At 37.6% G+C, this 17,020-nt stretch overlaps 1 long non-coding RNA gene across 1 annotated transcript in view; it reads left to right on the top strand.

Moving 5' to 3' along the window:
• Window positions 1–13,863, top strand: part of LOC134483003 (uncharacterized) — a 33,195-nt gene extending 19,332 nt beyond the window's left edge. Inside the window, exon 2 of the long non-coding RNA XR_015643118.1 lies at window positions 13,609–13,863. This is a non-coding gene — a long non-coding RNA (uncharacterized LOC134483003). The remainder of the gene's footprint in view (window positions 1–13,608) is intronic.
• The last annotated feature ends 3,157 nt before the right edge of the window (window positions 13,864–17,020 follow it).

Genomic DNA, 17,020 nt, shown 5'->3' on the forward strand with positions numbered 1-17,020 from the left:
ACCAGAAAAGCAAGATCTAGTTTCAAAATCGTATTTGATCATGATGCTGGAGGACTTCAAGAAAGACGTGGAGAACTCCCTTAGAGAACAAGTAGAAGCCTACAGAGAGGAATCGCAAAAATGCCTGAAAGAATTCCAGGAAAACATAATCAAACAGTTGAAGGAATTAAAAATGGAAATAGAAGCAATCAAGAAAGAACACATGGAAACAACCCTGGACATAGAAAATCAAAAGAAAAGACAAGGAGCTGTAGATACAAGCTTCACCAACAGAATACAGGAGATGGAAGAGAGAATCTCAGGAGCAGAAGATTCCATAGAAATCATTGACTCAACTGTCAAAGATAATGTAAAGCAGAAAAAGCTACTGGTCCAAAACATACAGGAAATCCAGGACTCAATGAGAAGATCAAACCTAAGGATAATAGGTATAGAAGAGAGTGAAGACTCCCAGCTCAAAGGACCAGTAAATATCTTCAACAAAATCATAGAAGAAAACTTCCCTAACCTAAAAAAAGAGATACCCATAGGCATACAAGAAGCCTACAGAACTCCAAATAGATTGGACCAGAAAAGAAACACCTCCCGTCACATAATAGTCAAAACACCAAACGCACAAAATAAAGAAAGAATATTAAAAGCAGTAAGGGAAAAAGGTCAAGTAACATATAAAGGCAGACCTATCAGAATCACACCAGACTTTTCGCCAGAAACTATGAAGGCCAGAAGATCCTGGACAGATGTCATACAGACCCTAAGAGAACACAAATGCCAGCCCAGGTTACTGTATCCTGCAAAACTCTCAATTAACATAGATGGAGAAACCAAGATATTCCATGACAAAACCAAATTTAAACAATATCTTTCTACAAATCCAGCACTACAAAGGATAATAAAGGGTAAAGCCCAACATAAGGAGGCAAGCTATACCCTAGAAGAAGCAAGAAACTAATCATCTTGGCAACAAAACAAAGAGAAGAAAAGCACACAAACATAACCTCACATCCAAATATGAATATAACAGGAAGCAATAATCACTATTCCTTAATATCTCTCAACATCAATGGCCTCAACTCCCCAATAAAAAGACATAGATTAACAAACTGGATACGCAATGAGGACCCTGCATTCTGCTGCCTACAGGAAACACACCTCAGAGACAAAGACAGACACTACCTCAGAGTGAAAGGCTGGAAAACAACTTTCCAAGCAAAGGGTCAGAAGAAGCAAGCTGGAGTCGCCATTCTAATATCAAATAAAATCAATTTTCAATTAAAAGGCATCAAAAAAGATAAGGAAGGACACTTCATATTCATCAAAGGAAAAATCCACCAAGATGAACTATCAATCCTCATCTTCGGTTGGTTTATATACAAGTGTGCAATTTCTAGGCTTGAAAGTAAAATGATGCTATCTGGTGCTGGATAGAGGAGCCTTATTTTTTATTATGGCAGCTTGCTATTTTTGTAACATGGTGATTTGGTTGAACATAATAAAGTACAGTAGTAACTGATCTCCCCTTCTTCCTGGATGAGTGAGGAGATGATTAAATGTTGATGTCAGCATCCTTGAGCATATTCAGATGAGCTTCTGCTTCTGTTGAAAAGGATGCTGTGTTTGATTGTGGTCCGAAGCTTTGAAGCACTACTTGGCATCTCCTTCCTTGTAGGTCTCACTGTTTAAACATAACAGATTTGAGAGCTTGTTGGTAAGGTGAGGTCCAGCTTGTCTCCACTAGGTCATCTTCATGTGAATCCGGTGGTTATACGGTTTTGTTTTAGGGATATTTCATTTTTTTAATAACGGTTTTAGCTGACATTCATGGAGAGAATGAATCCTTAGAACTGTGCCACTAGTGAAAGGAAATCCTGTCTAGAGTATGTTTCTTTACAAAGCTGTGTCACACCATCCTTTGGGCCCTCTGCTGGAAAAGTAGAATCAAGTCTCAAATAATGCCTTTTAAATTGTATCCTCTAGTATTATAGATGTAGGACAGTACTGTATCATACCTCTGTGGATGTAAAATAGCTTGTACCTGCTTTATGATACGTAGTAGTGACCGTGCTTTATCAGAGCTGTTTTTAATGATGTTGCTCAGAATGTTTTCTTTCCAGATGATGATTGAGAAGCTAATTTAAAAAAAAAATGCTGCCAGGTACCACAAGAGTAACAGAACTGTGCTGTTTTCTCAGGTTTTGTTTTTTTACTTTTTTTTTTTTAATGGAGTGTGCTGGATGTCTCTACAGTTTTGTTCAGATGACTGCAGAACCTGGAAAAGCTGTTGCTGCTGTTGATGCATAACACACTGCTATTATTGGTCTTTTTATATAAATATAAATATATATACAGATATATAATTTGAATTTTTGGAAACTTTAGCTGTGCTGTCAACTTTGGAAAAAAGTATCCCCATTTACTGTTTTGAGTTGGCACTGTACAGAAATTAACCGCCATATTGGTCTTGAAATGTTGAACTTAAGTTTTTTCCATTTGTACAGGGGTAACACACTGTATTAAATATGTAAGGTCTTAAAAAAATGGGGTTTGGAGCTAAACAAAGAATTCATAGCTGAGGAATGCCGAATGGCTGAGAAACACCTAAAAAAATGTTCAACATCTTTAGTCATAAGGGAAATGCAAAGCAAAACGACCCTGAGATTCCACCTCACACCAGTCAGAATGGCTAAGATCAAAAACTCAGGTGACAGCAAATGCTGGCTAGGATGTGGAGAAAGAGGAACACTCCTCCATTGTTGGTGGGATTGCAGACTGGTACAACCACTCTGGAAATCAGTCTGGAGGTTCCTCAGAAAACTGGACATTAAACTACCTGAGGACCCAGCTATACTTCTCTTGGGCATATATCCAAAAGATGCCCCAAAATATAACAAAGACACGTGCTCCACTATGTTCATAGCAGCCTTATTTATAATAACCAGAAGCTGGAAAGAACCCAGGTGCCCTTCAACAGAGGAAAGGATACAGAAAATGTGGTACATCTACAGAATGGAATACTACTCCGCTATCAAAAACAATGATTTTATGAAATTCATAGGCAAATGGATGGAACTGGAAAATATCATCCTGAGTGAGCTAACCCAATCACAGAAAAACACACATGGTATGCACTCATTGATAAGTGGATATTCGCCCAAATGCTTGAATAACCCTAGGTGCACAGAACACATAAAACTCAAGAAGGATGACCAAAATGCAAATGCTTCACTCCTTCCTTAAAAGGGGAACAAGAATACCCTTGGGAGGGACTAGGGAGGCAAAGTTTAGAACAGAGGCAAAAGGAACGCCCATTCAGAGCCTGCCCCACATGTGGCCCATACATATACAGCCACCAAACTAGATGAGATGGATGAAGCAAAGAAGTGCAGGCAGACAGGAACTGGATGTAGATCTCTCCTGAGAGACACAGCCAGAATACAGCAAATACATAGGCGAATGCCAGCATTAAACCACTGAACTGAGAACAGGACCCCTGTTGAAGGAATCAGAGAAAGGACTGAAAGAGCTTGAAGGGGCTTGAGATCCCATATGTACAACAATGCCAACCAACCAGAGCTTCCAGGGACTAAGCCACTACCCAAAGAGTATACATGGACTGACCCCGGGCTCCAACTGCATATGAATAGTCTAATGAATGAATAGTAGCAATGAATAGTCTAATAAGAGCACCAGTTGAAGGGGAAGCCCTTGGTCCTGTCAAGGCTGGACCCCCAGTGGACCTTACTTAGGATTGTTGAGGGGAGGGCAGTAATGGGGGAAGGATTGGGAGGGGAACACCCATCTAGAAGGGGAGGGGGATGTTGGCTTGGAAACCGGGAAAGGGAGTAACAATTGAAATGTAAATAAGAAATACCCACGTTAATAAAGATGGAGAAAAAAATTAAAAAAAAAAAAGAAAGAAGAAAAATAGATGAACTAATTTGCTCAGCTGACTTAAAAATGTGTATGACTTTGCCTCAAATTTGGGACAAGTCATATTAATAACTAATACAGCTATTAAGTAACATTTGAAATACCATTCATAGTGCACCATACATGGTTTGTTTGCACATGTTATTCTCATCTCATACTTTTGAGTAAAAGAGAATGGGAGCATGAAATCAATGGAACCACATTGAGCTAGTGGATCAACATGTCCTATGTCCCTTGACTTTCCTGTCTCCACACCATCTTTCCTGTGCAGTGGGGATCCCATGTTCTCTGTCCCTGCACTTTCCAGTCTCCACACTGTCTTTCCTGTCCAGATGCAATGCCATGCGGTTATTTGGTCATAACTTCCTCAATCTCACTATGCAACTTCTGCTCCTATGATTCTATTCACACAGGTTATATTTCAGAAGGGTATTACAGATGTAAAAATACATCTATTCTTTTCTGATTCTATGATAGCCAACATTGATTCATTACCTATCCTCCATTCATATTCTATATCCCCCTGCTTATCCTCTGTCTGTTATCCATCAATCTACCCACTTATCATCTACCAATTACTCCACATATCTATTTGTCCATTCTTACATCTACCTATTTTCATTTCATCTATTAATTCATTTTTTTCTCCTACCCATATTTCTCTCCCTCCATCCATCTATGTATTTCATCAGTCAACTATTGTCTTCACATGTATCAATCTGTCAATGTCCATAATTTTTCTTCTATTACTAATCTATGTTCCACCTATCTAACATCTATCTACATATGTCCATCCATCATCTATCAATGATCTATCTATTCTGTTTTCTAATATCTATATATTCTTTTGCCATTTATTATTTATCAATTACTCTCTATCAATTTATCATCTATTTTATATCTGTCTCTAATCATTATCATCAATTTTTATCCATTTCTCCAATGCTCTGAGTTCTTTTCTCTGGCTCCCTTTTCTTCTCTTAATCTTCCTGGAATATAAGGTGTTTGTTTCTTAGATATGAATACTCCCATTTCACTCCATGCTTCATAACTACACAAAAATACAATTCACTCGTATACTAGAACTCACATCTGAAGGAAAATATATTAAATTACCTGCACTCTTTAACTACATTTCTACTTTTCTCACATCTTGTAAGAGATCTTAAATGAAGTGTTTTACATACTTTTCCATTGTACTTAAAAGTGAATGTGGAATTTTCTTCTACAACCCCTTCTTTCCTTGACTTCCCCTTGTTAAAGTAAAACACACCACTCCTTGCAGGATATCAGATTCAAACCCAATTTCTCTTTATGTCACTCTCTCCCTTTTCCTTGTCCACCATGTTGATTTAGCTTAGGGCCTCACAAATAAAAAGAAATGCTGTATGAGCGTGTATGTTCTTCTTTACTTCTTTGAATAACATTTATCATTTCTGTCTACGCATCTCTCCCCTGGTTTCCTTACTTTATCTACTTCTGGTCACTGCCCAGCGATGTTCACCTTACACATTGCCCCTGTATCCTCCTTGATATTGAAAATAATAGCATTGTTCTTTCTAACTCGGAAATATCACAGGCTCCAATAACTGAACTTTGACTCCCCATTAATATAATCTTCATTTAGTTAAGCTTAACTGTCGTTGATGTGCCACAAACCTTTCAAGACACTCACTACTCTTTGCCTCTCTCTTGTCATTCATTCTGCTTAGTATACTTGGTCACCTACTCTATGACGATCTAATTCTTATTCATTCTTCAGGACTCTGTACAACAGTCAATAGCTCTCAAAATCTCGTCCATCTACCAACTAGAAAAGAAGCTTTTTTTTGTCAAAAAAGCCTTTTCAGCAGTTACAGGGACATATAACAATATATACATCCACTAGTAAACTCACTCTTTACATTTGTAGTGTTTCCCCCATAAATATTTTGAAGGTAAGTGTTAACTGTTAACTTGGAACAATCTAGAGTCATTTGTTAGAGAATGTCAATGAGGAATTGTCATACCCAGATTGGCCTGTGGTTGTACCTAAGGGGAACACATTATTGCTATGAATTGAGATATGAAAACAAGCTTATTGTAAAAGATACCATTCCTTAGGAAGGGGATTCTGTACTATATAAGAGTAGAGAAAATGAGAAGAGTCTTAATATGAATGCATCAAATCACTACTCTCTGTTTTTGACTGTAGGTTTTGTGTGACTGGCTGTTTACATTTTCTGATGCCTTGATTTTCTACCCTGAAGGATTATAACCTATGATAGTGAGTTGTATAAATCCTTTCTCCTATAAGTTGTTTATTTATTCAGGATTTCCATTGCATCAGCAGAAAATAAAAGTAATGTAAGTTTGTATGTAATTTTCTTCCAATTCAATGATACAATTTCAAATGCAGATCTATCTTTTGGTTGGAATTGTAAAGAGTAAACTCAAAAGCATGTTCTTATTTACACGTCCACCTTTAAGTTGTTCTAGTTTTACCAAAGATAGGCTCTTAGTGAGAAAATGCAGAGGCCCAACCACAGACAGCAACAGACATACTAGTGCTTGGGTTTGGGATTGGAATTGGTTTTGTTTTGTTTTTTTCTTTTCTGGGAGACTGGTTCCTAATTGCGTCCAGAGTCCAGAGGTGATACTGGTACCAGTAATGGTTAAAAGGAAAAATGCAAGAGAAGAATGAGAGAGGATACAGTTCGAAATAAGATTTTTCTTTTCTTGCTCTTCCTCAATCACAATATCATTCTATCATGAGCAAAAGACTCCCCATGGGCTCAGCTATTTTTCCTGGATAAACTCAACTGAGAAATAAACGGTGATAGGAAATGATGAGTTTGATATTAACCTCTTAACAAATAACAGCCACATTGGTGAATAAATTTTGTTATCTATTTTCACACTATTACTGGAACAGAGACAAGTAGGACCATGATACTCATATAAATTAATAAGCTACTCAAAGGACCTCTCTCAATATTTCATGTGGTCTTTTGATGCAATGATTCTCTACTACTAAATTTTGTGCTGAATAGATGCTTGGCTTGTCATTTTTCCTAGCTATTGGACACTGTTCGTCATCTTCATTGATTACATTTTTTTGTTTTGTTTCATTTTGTTTTGTTTACCTTTTGGACTCTGCCCTTCTCCAGTTAACTTTGCATCAGAGCCTGATGACCCATTTACCCTGTGACAGCACATCAAGAAATGTCTCCATAAATTACATTATATGATTGACTCTGTACAAAAGGACTGCCAAGTACCCCAGTAGCTATTTCTTGAAAAGAAAAATAAGATGAGGGGGTTGGGGATTTAGCTCAGTGGTAGAGCGCTTGCCTAGGAAGTGCAAGGCCCTGGGTTCGGTCCCCAGCTCCAGAAAAAAAAAATGATTGTCTCAATAAGATGAAGTGAAACTTATGTATATCATAGATTAACTCAGACTATTGAATTATGGGAGAAGACAATGTCCCTCAGATGGCATGGCCTTGAACTAAGATATTTGATGTAATATTTCACCCATATGTCTTGACAGTCATTAAAAATATACATTTGTAAGACAGAATGGAAAAAGAATAACAAGCATATAAGAAAAAGAGGAGAAAATATATATTAGAAAAGAAACACATTGCCATGATGAGAAAAAAGTATACTGGCAATCCTTCATGCAATCTACATGAGTTCCTTAATCATTTACTTATCATTCTATTAACAAAAATAATTTGAATTCTTTTTCTTGAGATACCTTGAACTGGGCTATATTTTAAATAGGGAGCATAAGAAACAAAGTCAAAGAAATTCTCCAATGTTCTTCTATGTACCATTGCAGAAAGTCCTGATTGTGCTTCAAAATATCATTTTTTCCACCAGAAGACAGAAATCAGTTTATAAATTTATAATTTATTTGCCTTTAAAGTTTGATAAAACATTCTTGTCGGAAAGACCTACAGCAATGGAAATTGGACAGTGGATGGGTTATTTCTTCAACCTCTATGAGAAAGGCAGCCTGTCACACAGGTGGAGGCCATGGCGCATTCAGTATTCATTTAATTTATCACAATTATTCCAACACCTGGACTGAGCGATCATGTAGTCACCCTTAGTATCCAGAGAAGAAAACAGCTTCTGCGGATTAGAAGGTTAGATACTGATATTAAGAGATATATGAGAACATAGATGAACATTCTTTTTTTTTACTCAATTAAAATTATAAGGCAAGATTTTAAAAACAATGTGATAAAAAATAAAATAAAGGTTCTGTGCATAATTAATGCCGAGGAAGGAACATATAATTGGGCATTGCTCCGACAAGTTTCATACTCTTTCCATATAATTTCTCCTACAATGAACAATACCGACTGATTGAATAGCTGCAGAATACACATCACTGACCCCTTTCTTAAAAGATAGGTAGCCATATATCAATGCAACAGCATGCACAGACTTACTTTGCCCATGTACAGCTCTTCCATTTCATCCCTCTTGTTCAATTAATCACTGGTCCTCAACCATGCCCCAAATATACCCCTCCCCCTTTTAAAGTCTCCATGGAATTTTTGGAAATTTATTTATTGTCATTAGTGGTTTCCCTGTCCTAGTCTACACTTCTGTTACAGTAGAGTGACATTGCAATTAGCTACTTTATTCTATACTCTTAAATGCTCAAATTATAATAAGGACTGCTTACATAATATCTATTGATTTCTGCAAAAATAAAATAATTTCTGCAGGGAACAGAGTATCCAAAGCATCATGAAAATGAAGTATAATTTTAAACTTTGCAATGTCTTCTATCATTCTACCATGTTTTTCTAATCATATCAATATGTACAGGTTTTAAGGTTCAACAATTGGTTGGAAGACAAAACAGGAGATGCGTGGACAACAGATATAGATAGGTTTGCTTTTATTGGAAACGTACACAAATATATGTTAAGACACTGTTGAGAATCATCAGATGGGCTCATAGGTTTGATCTCTTTTCTTTCCTGTCATGTACAGCATGCGATTGACAGTCTGAAAAGTATATAGTGAAAGAGGAATTAATGTTGTACATTAAGTCATTGAAAGATACGAACAACGTACCACTGGTTGGGTTACTGTTTGGAAGATGGTGAGGATGGGAAAGGTGAAGATGATGATGCCAACAGTTGTCTTCCAGAAGATTAGGAGGCTGTTCAGCATCTGAGCAGCTGTGCTTTCCTATGTATCCTGCATCGGAGTTCACAGGTCCCTTTACTGGATGCCATGGCTAGATGAAGTCTCTGTATCTGTATTCAGTGATTCTATCTACCATTTTGCATTTCATCTTCTATATACTATTTGCATTTGTTGTAAGTTGACAAACCTTGTACGATCCCCATGTATCCCTAATGATAATGATACTGTTTCTTCTGCTTTTCCTTTCTTTAGCTATGACTTACTACTCAGAAAAAAACAACAAAACAACAAAACAAAACAACTTCAGGGATTCTGCCATTTTTTACCTCTTCTATCTTCTGCCCTCAAAACTACATTTGAAGGCTGCTCTTCTTCCACTCATTCTCTAAGGAAAACCCCATTGATTGTCATTGTCGTCTTCTAGGACAGAGGCTGCCAGCAGGGCATTACTCTCCTCTGATTTCACGAAAGATCCATCTGATTCCTTGGTCCTTAGGACACACGTGTTGGAGTGCACAGCCTGAAAACCCCTCTCTTCATCTCTTATGCTTACTCCCTCACACATTCGCTCGCTCGCTCACTCTCACACTCACTTGCTCACTCACTCTCTCTTTATCCTACTCTGTCCCTCTCTTTGTTCTCACCCTCTGTCTTCTTTCTTGCCTCATTGTGCTCATCTTGAAACCTTAAGGAACTTACTTTTAGTTCTTAGTCTAGAATAGAGACCCTAATATTCTTCCTTTATGTTAACATGTATGTTGGTGTCATCCTTGTTCAGGTCTTGTTTATCCAGCCAGGTTATTGTTACTTTATGTTTGTAACCACTCTGTCATCTCAAGAAGATATTATATCACAGCGGACAGGTTATTCCTCTAGTTAAAATATTCTCATTTCTTTGTCTATTACTTTTAGTGCATGGGCTTGGCCAAAAATGTATCATTTGTGGCTGGGCCTCAAAAGATCATTTGTTTTCTGATTTTAATGTGTTGCTTTCTGTGATAATATCTTCCTCTTTTTTTTTTTTTTTTTTTTGAAAATAAGAGTTCCTTTGATAAGGGCTGAGAGCTAAATTTATCTTAGGAACAGGAAGAGAGGAAAAACAATCACACTCAGAGAAGATCTTCACCATTGTGGTTTGCCCTGGAGTTATCTGCATTTTGATGCTAATTCCACTGCCCCAAGGACAGCTGCCTAGTCTGTACTCAAAACTCAGGTGACTTTACCAGAACCTTCTGTAATTTGTAAAATACAGGTGAGGGCAGGTACAGGATAGAAGGAGGCCTGTAATTGGACAGAAGGAAGGATGGGTGGGAGAAAAGTTTGAAGGAAGAGGAGGAGACTGAAGTGGAAAGGAGGAGAGACAGGAGGGACAGAGAGGGTAGTCACGGCAGAGAGAAAATGCAAGCTGATGTTAAGATTTCACTCTGTGTATTTACAGGTTGTTATAAATGTTCTTAAGAGATGGATGCGTACAGGGCTTTGTATATTTAGGTGGGCAATTATATCTTATCAATTGGGTCAAAGGTTATTGAGTTGTGTGCTCTTTTATGTTATAGTGTAGGAAAGTGAGTGGAGGCTGGAGACATTGGGCCACCATGGAATTGGGATGTGGGTTTCTGGCGTGGAAACCTGCCTTGGGAACTAGAGAGGTACAGAGATTGCTGCCAGGCTCAGACAGAGGCCTTCGGCAGTGTGATAGGGGATGGAGCAAAGAGAGTGAGAGGCTTTGCTGAGTGAGAATTAAGATATCTAGAAGCTATCTTGGGGCACTGCCGTGTAGACCTAGTGGGAGATAAAAGACAGCATTTTTATTTTTTATAACTTTACAACAACAATTCACTATTGGTTGTCCAATACCAAGTGGCCAGCCCTAAAATTATATACATATAAGTAAAATTATAGAGACTGAAAAATGTTTAAATATTAATTATATATACAGGATGTATTCATATATACTATATATTATATATGTATGAATACACATATTATATATGTATGAATACACACACACACACACACACACATATATATGTGTGTGTATATCTGTAAATAGTCAGGAAAGGAGGCCATGAACTTGAAAAGGAGGAGGGAGAGTGTACATGTAACGGAGAGAAGGAGGAAAGGAAAGAGGGAAAGGTGTAATTATATATTAATTTGAAAAAAACTGAAATATATATTAAAGATAAGAAAGAAAAGGAAGCAATGGGTACACATTGTTTTTCTCTCTGGAGCAACTGACACTCCAGATGGGGGAGAAATCTAATCCAGGGGAAAAGCAAAAGTCTACATGGCAAATCATTGAGTGTCAAATCACTTTGTCCCTATATAAGTACAACTGCCCCTCTTTTGTGGTATTTAGTGATTTTCTTCTAATAGCCTACAGTTATATTCTTTTGGACACATATGGAAAGATCTAACCTGAACTTGATATTTATTTATGTTTTGAAAATCTCAACTCTTCCACTTTTACTTTCTCAGATATCTTCACAGAAATGTAAATATTTACTCTCACGTGGACTTTTCTTTGTTTGTTTTGTACTTAGGTAAAGAGAAAACAAATAGGCAACAAGAAAAGCAAAACTGAAAAAGCCCATGATGGGGACTGGGGTTGGAGGCTCCTAACCACCATCAGATTGTCAGAGCTCTTTATAGTTATGATATTCCATCCTGCATGTTTGCAGTCAATGAAAAATCATAGTGCTGCTGTTATTTGCCCACAGAAACTTTTAGAAGAAATCCACAGAGTGAAAAAAAATGAGTATTGTATTCCTTCCATATTCTTCCTTGTGCTTTCTTTAACAATAAACACTGGAATAGACATTGCTTAGTTTTTTTGTTTGTTTGTTTTGTTTTGTTTTGTTTTGTTTTTTGTCATGGATACCATTAGTTAATGTTTCCATTGAGGCTAGAACACGGTCTGTCACAGCAGGTACTCTCTAAGTGTTGATTAACCAACAGCAACCAGGACAGGAAAATGTGTCAATGGTGGCCAAGATCCAAGAGGCATGCTAATTACCCAAGGGTATGAGTTAAAGCAAAAGCCAGAAGAATGTCTGAGTCTTTCAGGCATTATTAGTGTCCATTACCTTATCCTAATCGATGCAAAATTAGGGCAGCGACAGCTTGGAGAGCCGGCCTCACATCTCACCTTCACGTCCTTGATCTAGGAAGAGTTATGTTTTCGTAAAAGATTTTACAACTTGTTACATGTTTACTATTTCTTACTCTACTGACTTTCTAGTACCAGAATGTGATAGAAAGGCTTTCTTTAAATGAATATAACAAAAGCAACAAAAGTGTAAAAGAAACTCTAGAGATAGTAAACATAGTGTGAATTTCACAGACACGGTGTGACCTCCAGTTTGGAAGACATTCATAGAATACTGGCCAACCTTGTAGAGGGTAGAGGTATATTAGACTAATTGTAGAATAGCTCAAAGCTACATGTTCCAAACATATGAGTTTAACAAGGCCAAAATGAAACAGAGACTAATTATGATATCATTTCCCACCCTGATATCATCCATAGCACATATGTGATCTACAAAAATCTTTTTTAAGGTCTTATTTATATTCATTTTCCTGTCAATGAGAAGAAAAAAATCAAATGTGTTTGCTTGAATCACAAGGAAATGGTCTAGAGGACAAGAAATAAACACGATGTAATAAGGAAGGCAAAGGATTGAAAGTTTGTTTATGTACTTAAAATTAAGACAGTCCATTGAAGGCACAAATGAACAAATGTACAAATGAATGAACAGATGAACAAATGAATGAATGAATGATTAGTAACTCAGTGAAAGTGTGTAAAAAGAGAGTGGTTTGCTCTTAGAAGGAAGATGAGATCACTGTGCTCAGAATTAAGGCTCTAAAAATAAACCAGTTAAAATAACTTGTAATTAAGGGAGATAGCAAATGAGTCACCAAATCATGAAACTTTGAGAGTTCCTTAGACTCATAAAGTAGAAGCCTTTACTTAGGGGTCCACTGTGTAGTAAGAAAATGTTATAAGAAAATAAATCAGTCTTAAACGGGTTCTACATGATGTGTTAAACTATAAAGACCTACAGTGCCTAGTGGTCTAACACTTGCTCACCGAACACTTGTTAGTCAAACATTCAAGTGGGGCATCCAGGGGAACATTTTTGTGGTAAACTGACTTAAAAGAGACAGGAACACTATGTGAGGCAGAACTTATTTTTGTTTGACCAGAATCCCGATAGGTGGGAGATTTAGGCAACAGATAAGGAAGTGGGAAAAAGAAAGGATCAGGAACCAAAACATCACACATGAAGGTAACGTACAGAGATGTCCTCAGTGTGGATATGAACCTGTGACCTAAAGAAAACCAGCTCTGACACCTCTTACTGCCATGGTTCTCCAACTTCCTAATTCGGCAACCCTTTACTACAGTTAGTTCCTCATGATAATGGTGACCCCCAAACAAAACTACGTTGTTGCTACTTCAAAACTAGTTTTGCTACTGTTAAGAGTTGTAATGGAAATATCTATGTTTTCTCATAGTGGCCCATCTGAAGGAAATGTTTGCCCTCTAGAGGCATTGCAGGTTGAGAAGATGCTTCATTAATCACTGAGGGAAAGCGAGAGGGAGATGAGACTCACAAGATTCAGGACAGCTCCAATAGAATAGCACAAATCCCTCCCTCCCCAGAGATTATATAAATTGACCTTGGACAGAAGTGGAGTTCTGGATGGTGTAGCTGCCTTTCCCTCACATGGTCCTGTATGTAACCCCAATAAACACATTACTTCACCTGGCTGGACTTGGTTGGAAACTTTTCTTTATCAATGCCCTTTTCATCTGGTGTGAATGGATGCTGCTTTAGAAATCACTGGGGAAAGGCACACAACTGCACAGAAGTTTGAAAGCACAAGTACTTGAAAATGGCTCGAAAGATTTATTCGAATGGGACCATCGAACAGAAAGTGGGGCAGGATGCTTGCAGAGACAGAAAACAATGGATGACGTTACCAAGAGAGCAATCTAGAGTAACATGGCTTTAGAATTGAGGCCAAAATTCAGGGTTGCATGGCTCTTCGAGTTTCGATTGGTTTGTCACAGTGGCTAGAGATTAAATCTGCCTCACTCTAAAACCGTTTTTGTTATAACTACATTTGTCATTATGTGAGGTTTTTATAGGCTTCGGAGCTCTTATGAAAATCCAATCAACATAAAGATTTCATTGATATTAATAACATGTAAGTGTGCCCAGGCCCATCACAATGGAGTCTGTTCAGATATCATCATTGTCAGGAAAATAAAAATAGGAGCATGGTTACCGTTCTTCTGGAACTGCGAGTGGGTTCCTTCTCCCTCCCAAGGGCATTGTAAACCCCTTGCCATACCTAATCCCCAACAAACATTTTATATGTTATTGCCTTTGCAGGATTCTCTGTATCCTAAATCTGTGTACCACTGCTTTCTCTACTGGTGTAAACAATACCCTCCAAAATAAAATATGTTTTTTCAAATAAAAATTTTTCTGTGTATTTCACATCTTACAAAATGAATATTTTGTTTTTCTGCCCTGATCCAGAGATTTTTTTCATATATGTACCATTGAGCAATCCAGAGTCATGTTCTAACTACCTTAAGTACTTCAGTAAGATTTACTAAGGAGAAATGATGCCCATTCTCTCCTGGATTCTGGACAGTCCCTTTGGATTACAAGTCTGGCCAGTATGAAGAGAAAGTCCATGGTGATTTTAGGAGAAGCAAACTAAGCCTTGAACATGATAGAATCGTTTTTAAAGAACCAAACACTGCTCTGTGAGCAGAAAATACACACCCACAACTCCTCTGGGCCTAGGGTCTTTCTTTTGTAAGAAGAAAAGTACATTTCTTATTTAATATCTAATTAATTAATGACTCTTTTCCCATCTCTGAAGATGGTTACCTGATAAATCAATAAAGCTCATGGCACTTTTTCCTCAAAAAATCTCCATAGTTACACATATCCAGGGTTACATGTCACGGGATATACCCTTGAGGTCTGAATTTTATAGTAGATGGCGGAGCTTTGTCCTGTGAATTGACAGATACATTATGTATTACTTTGAACAGTGACATACGCTTTTCCAACATGAAACACTTCTCCTTCCCATTGTAGCCCCATGAAATGTTCAAAGGATCAAGGAATAGTCATGTCCTGTCCCATAATGGTGCTAGAATTCTTTTTTTAAGAAAGTGCTATGAAGAAAAACCTTTCTGTCAAAATTTGGTAATGCTTGCCTCTTGAATGATGTTCCTAAAGAAAGGTTAAGATTTGCACAGTTTTCAGGCAGTAATCCTGGACCTTTATTTTAGGTTTCCTCATGAACAATACTTGTCAATTGCTTTCTGTCTTCAGAGAACAGTGGTCTCATCTATGCGATCTTACCTAGGCTGCTTGGTGATGTGTAAAGCTTGTACCGGTTGACACTTTCTTTGTCTTGTCAGGAACCAGTACCGGACACGGTACATGAATATATTAATAGTTTATTTAATTTAACAGATGGACTACCGAATTAACTTGTAGAAATCTTATGAATTCTTCAGTTGTCAACCTGCTTCCAGTGTGACTAGAGACAGCAAGCACAATTCTAGGTGTCTAGTTTTCATTTAGGATGATAAAACAGGTCCTTGCTTCTGTATAATGAAATGAAACTTCTACATCTTAAAGGAAAATTCCACAAAATGTAGAGAGGAATTAGAAGATGGCCTACTCAGTAAGCGACAAGGAAATGTCTTTATTTCTGACCTATCATAATCAACATGAATATGATCTGTGGGGTCTCTTTGCCATACTTCATTTTTTAGTCACTAATGGTTTCTTCATGACTAGTTCACTATAATGATATTTGCTGGAAATATATTTAACTTCATTACTATCCCACTGATGATGAAATATCAACCACCACTGGAAGGAAGCCAGCTCTGCTACTTAAAAGAGACATTCCAAAAGCCCAGTTGTCCATCTGAACTACCCTAAACCCTTAAACCTGGCATTCTGTCTCCAGCCTTTCACTCCCCTGCAGGTCTGAGTTTATCTGTAGTGTCAAACACATGATTTGAACACTAAAAAGAATTGCTGAAAGGAACCACTGCTGGGTAATTTTTTCTTTTTTTGTAAAATTGTATTTAAAAATTTACAGATATTGTATGGATGAGTAAGCTACTGTGGGAATTACCATCACTTGTATTCTAGTTTACTACAGTTCTTCTTTAATGCCACATGGAGAAATTTAATTTGCCAGCATTGATTTAAGAAAGAAAAACAAACAAAAAGAAACCCTAGCCATCAAGTCAGTGATACTGTATCCTACGTCATGCCACTGAACCCAGTTCCGTGCACACCTCATTTTCTCACTATTATGATGAAATATATGACCTAGTAACTCAAATACAAGATGGGTATGTTGTTGAAAGTGATCAGATGCAGTCCTTCCCAGTGGAGGAGGCATGATGTCAGGAACAAGAGAAGTTGGTCACACTGAATCTGCTGTTGGAAGGTAGAGTGAGGTAGGCGCTCATGCTCAGCTTGCTGTCTCCCTGTTTCCCATTTGTTGTCTGGAACTCCAACCCGCATCCAAGGTGAGGCTCTCCTTCAGGCAATACCCAGAAGTGAATAAACTAGATGACTCCAAATCTAGTCAACAATGGAGATCAACACTGACTTTGTAACTTTAACATTCACTTAGATAATCAGAAAGGTAACATGGAAATAACTGAGGGGAAATTTAATATAGAATGTCTTATGCTGGAGACGAGGAACGTGAGAACTAAAGTTGTTACCTGATTTACTAAAGTTCACAGGGTGATCTTGTAACTGAGATGATAAGGGCACAGACGCCATCTTCCATGGCATCCAGAGATTATAAGAATGCCAAAGTGACTCAAAGGCCTCCATGCCTGTCCTTGTTAAAATGTTTTCTG

The sequence above is a fragment of the Rattus norvegicus genome, chromosome 18, assembly GCF_021556685.1.
Source record: "Rattus norvegicus strain SHRSP/BbbUtx chromosome 18, alternate assembly SHRSP_T2T, whole genome shotgun sequence".
NCBI classification, from domain to species: Eukaryota; Metazoa; Chordata; class Mammalia; order Rodentia; family Muridae; genus Rattus; species Rattus norvegicus.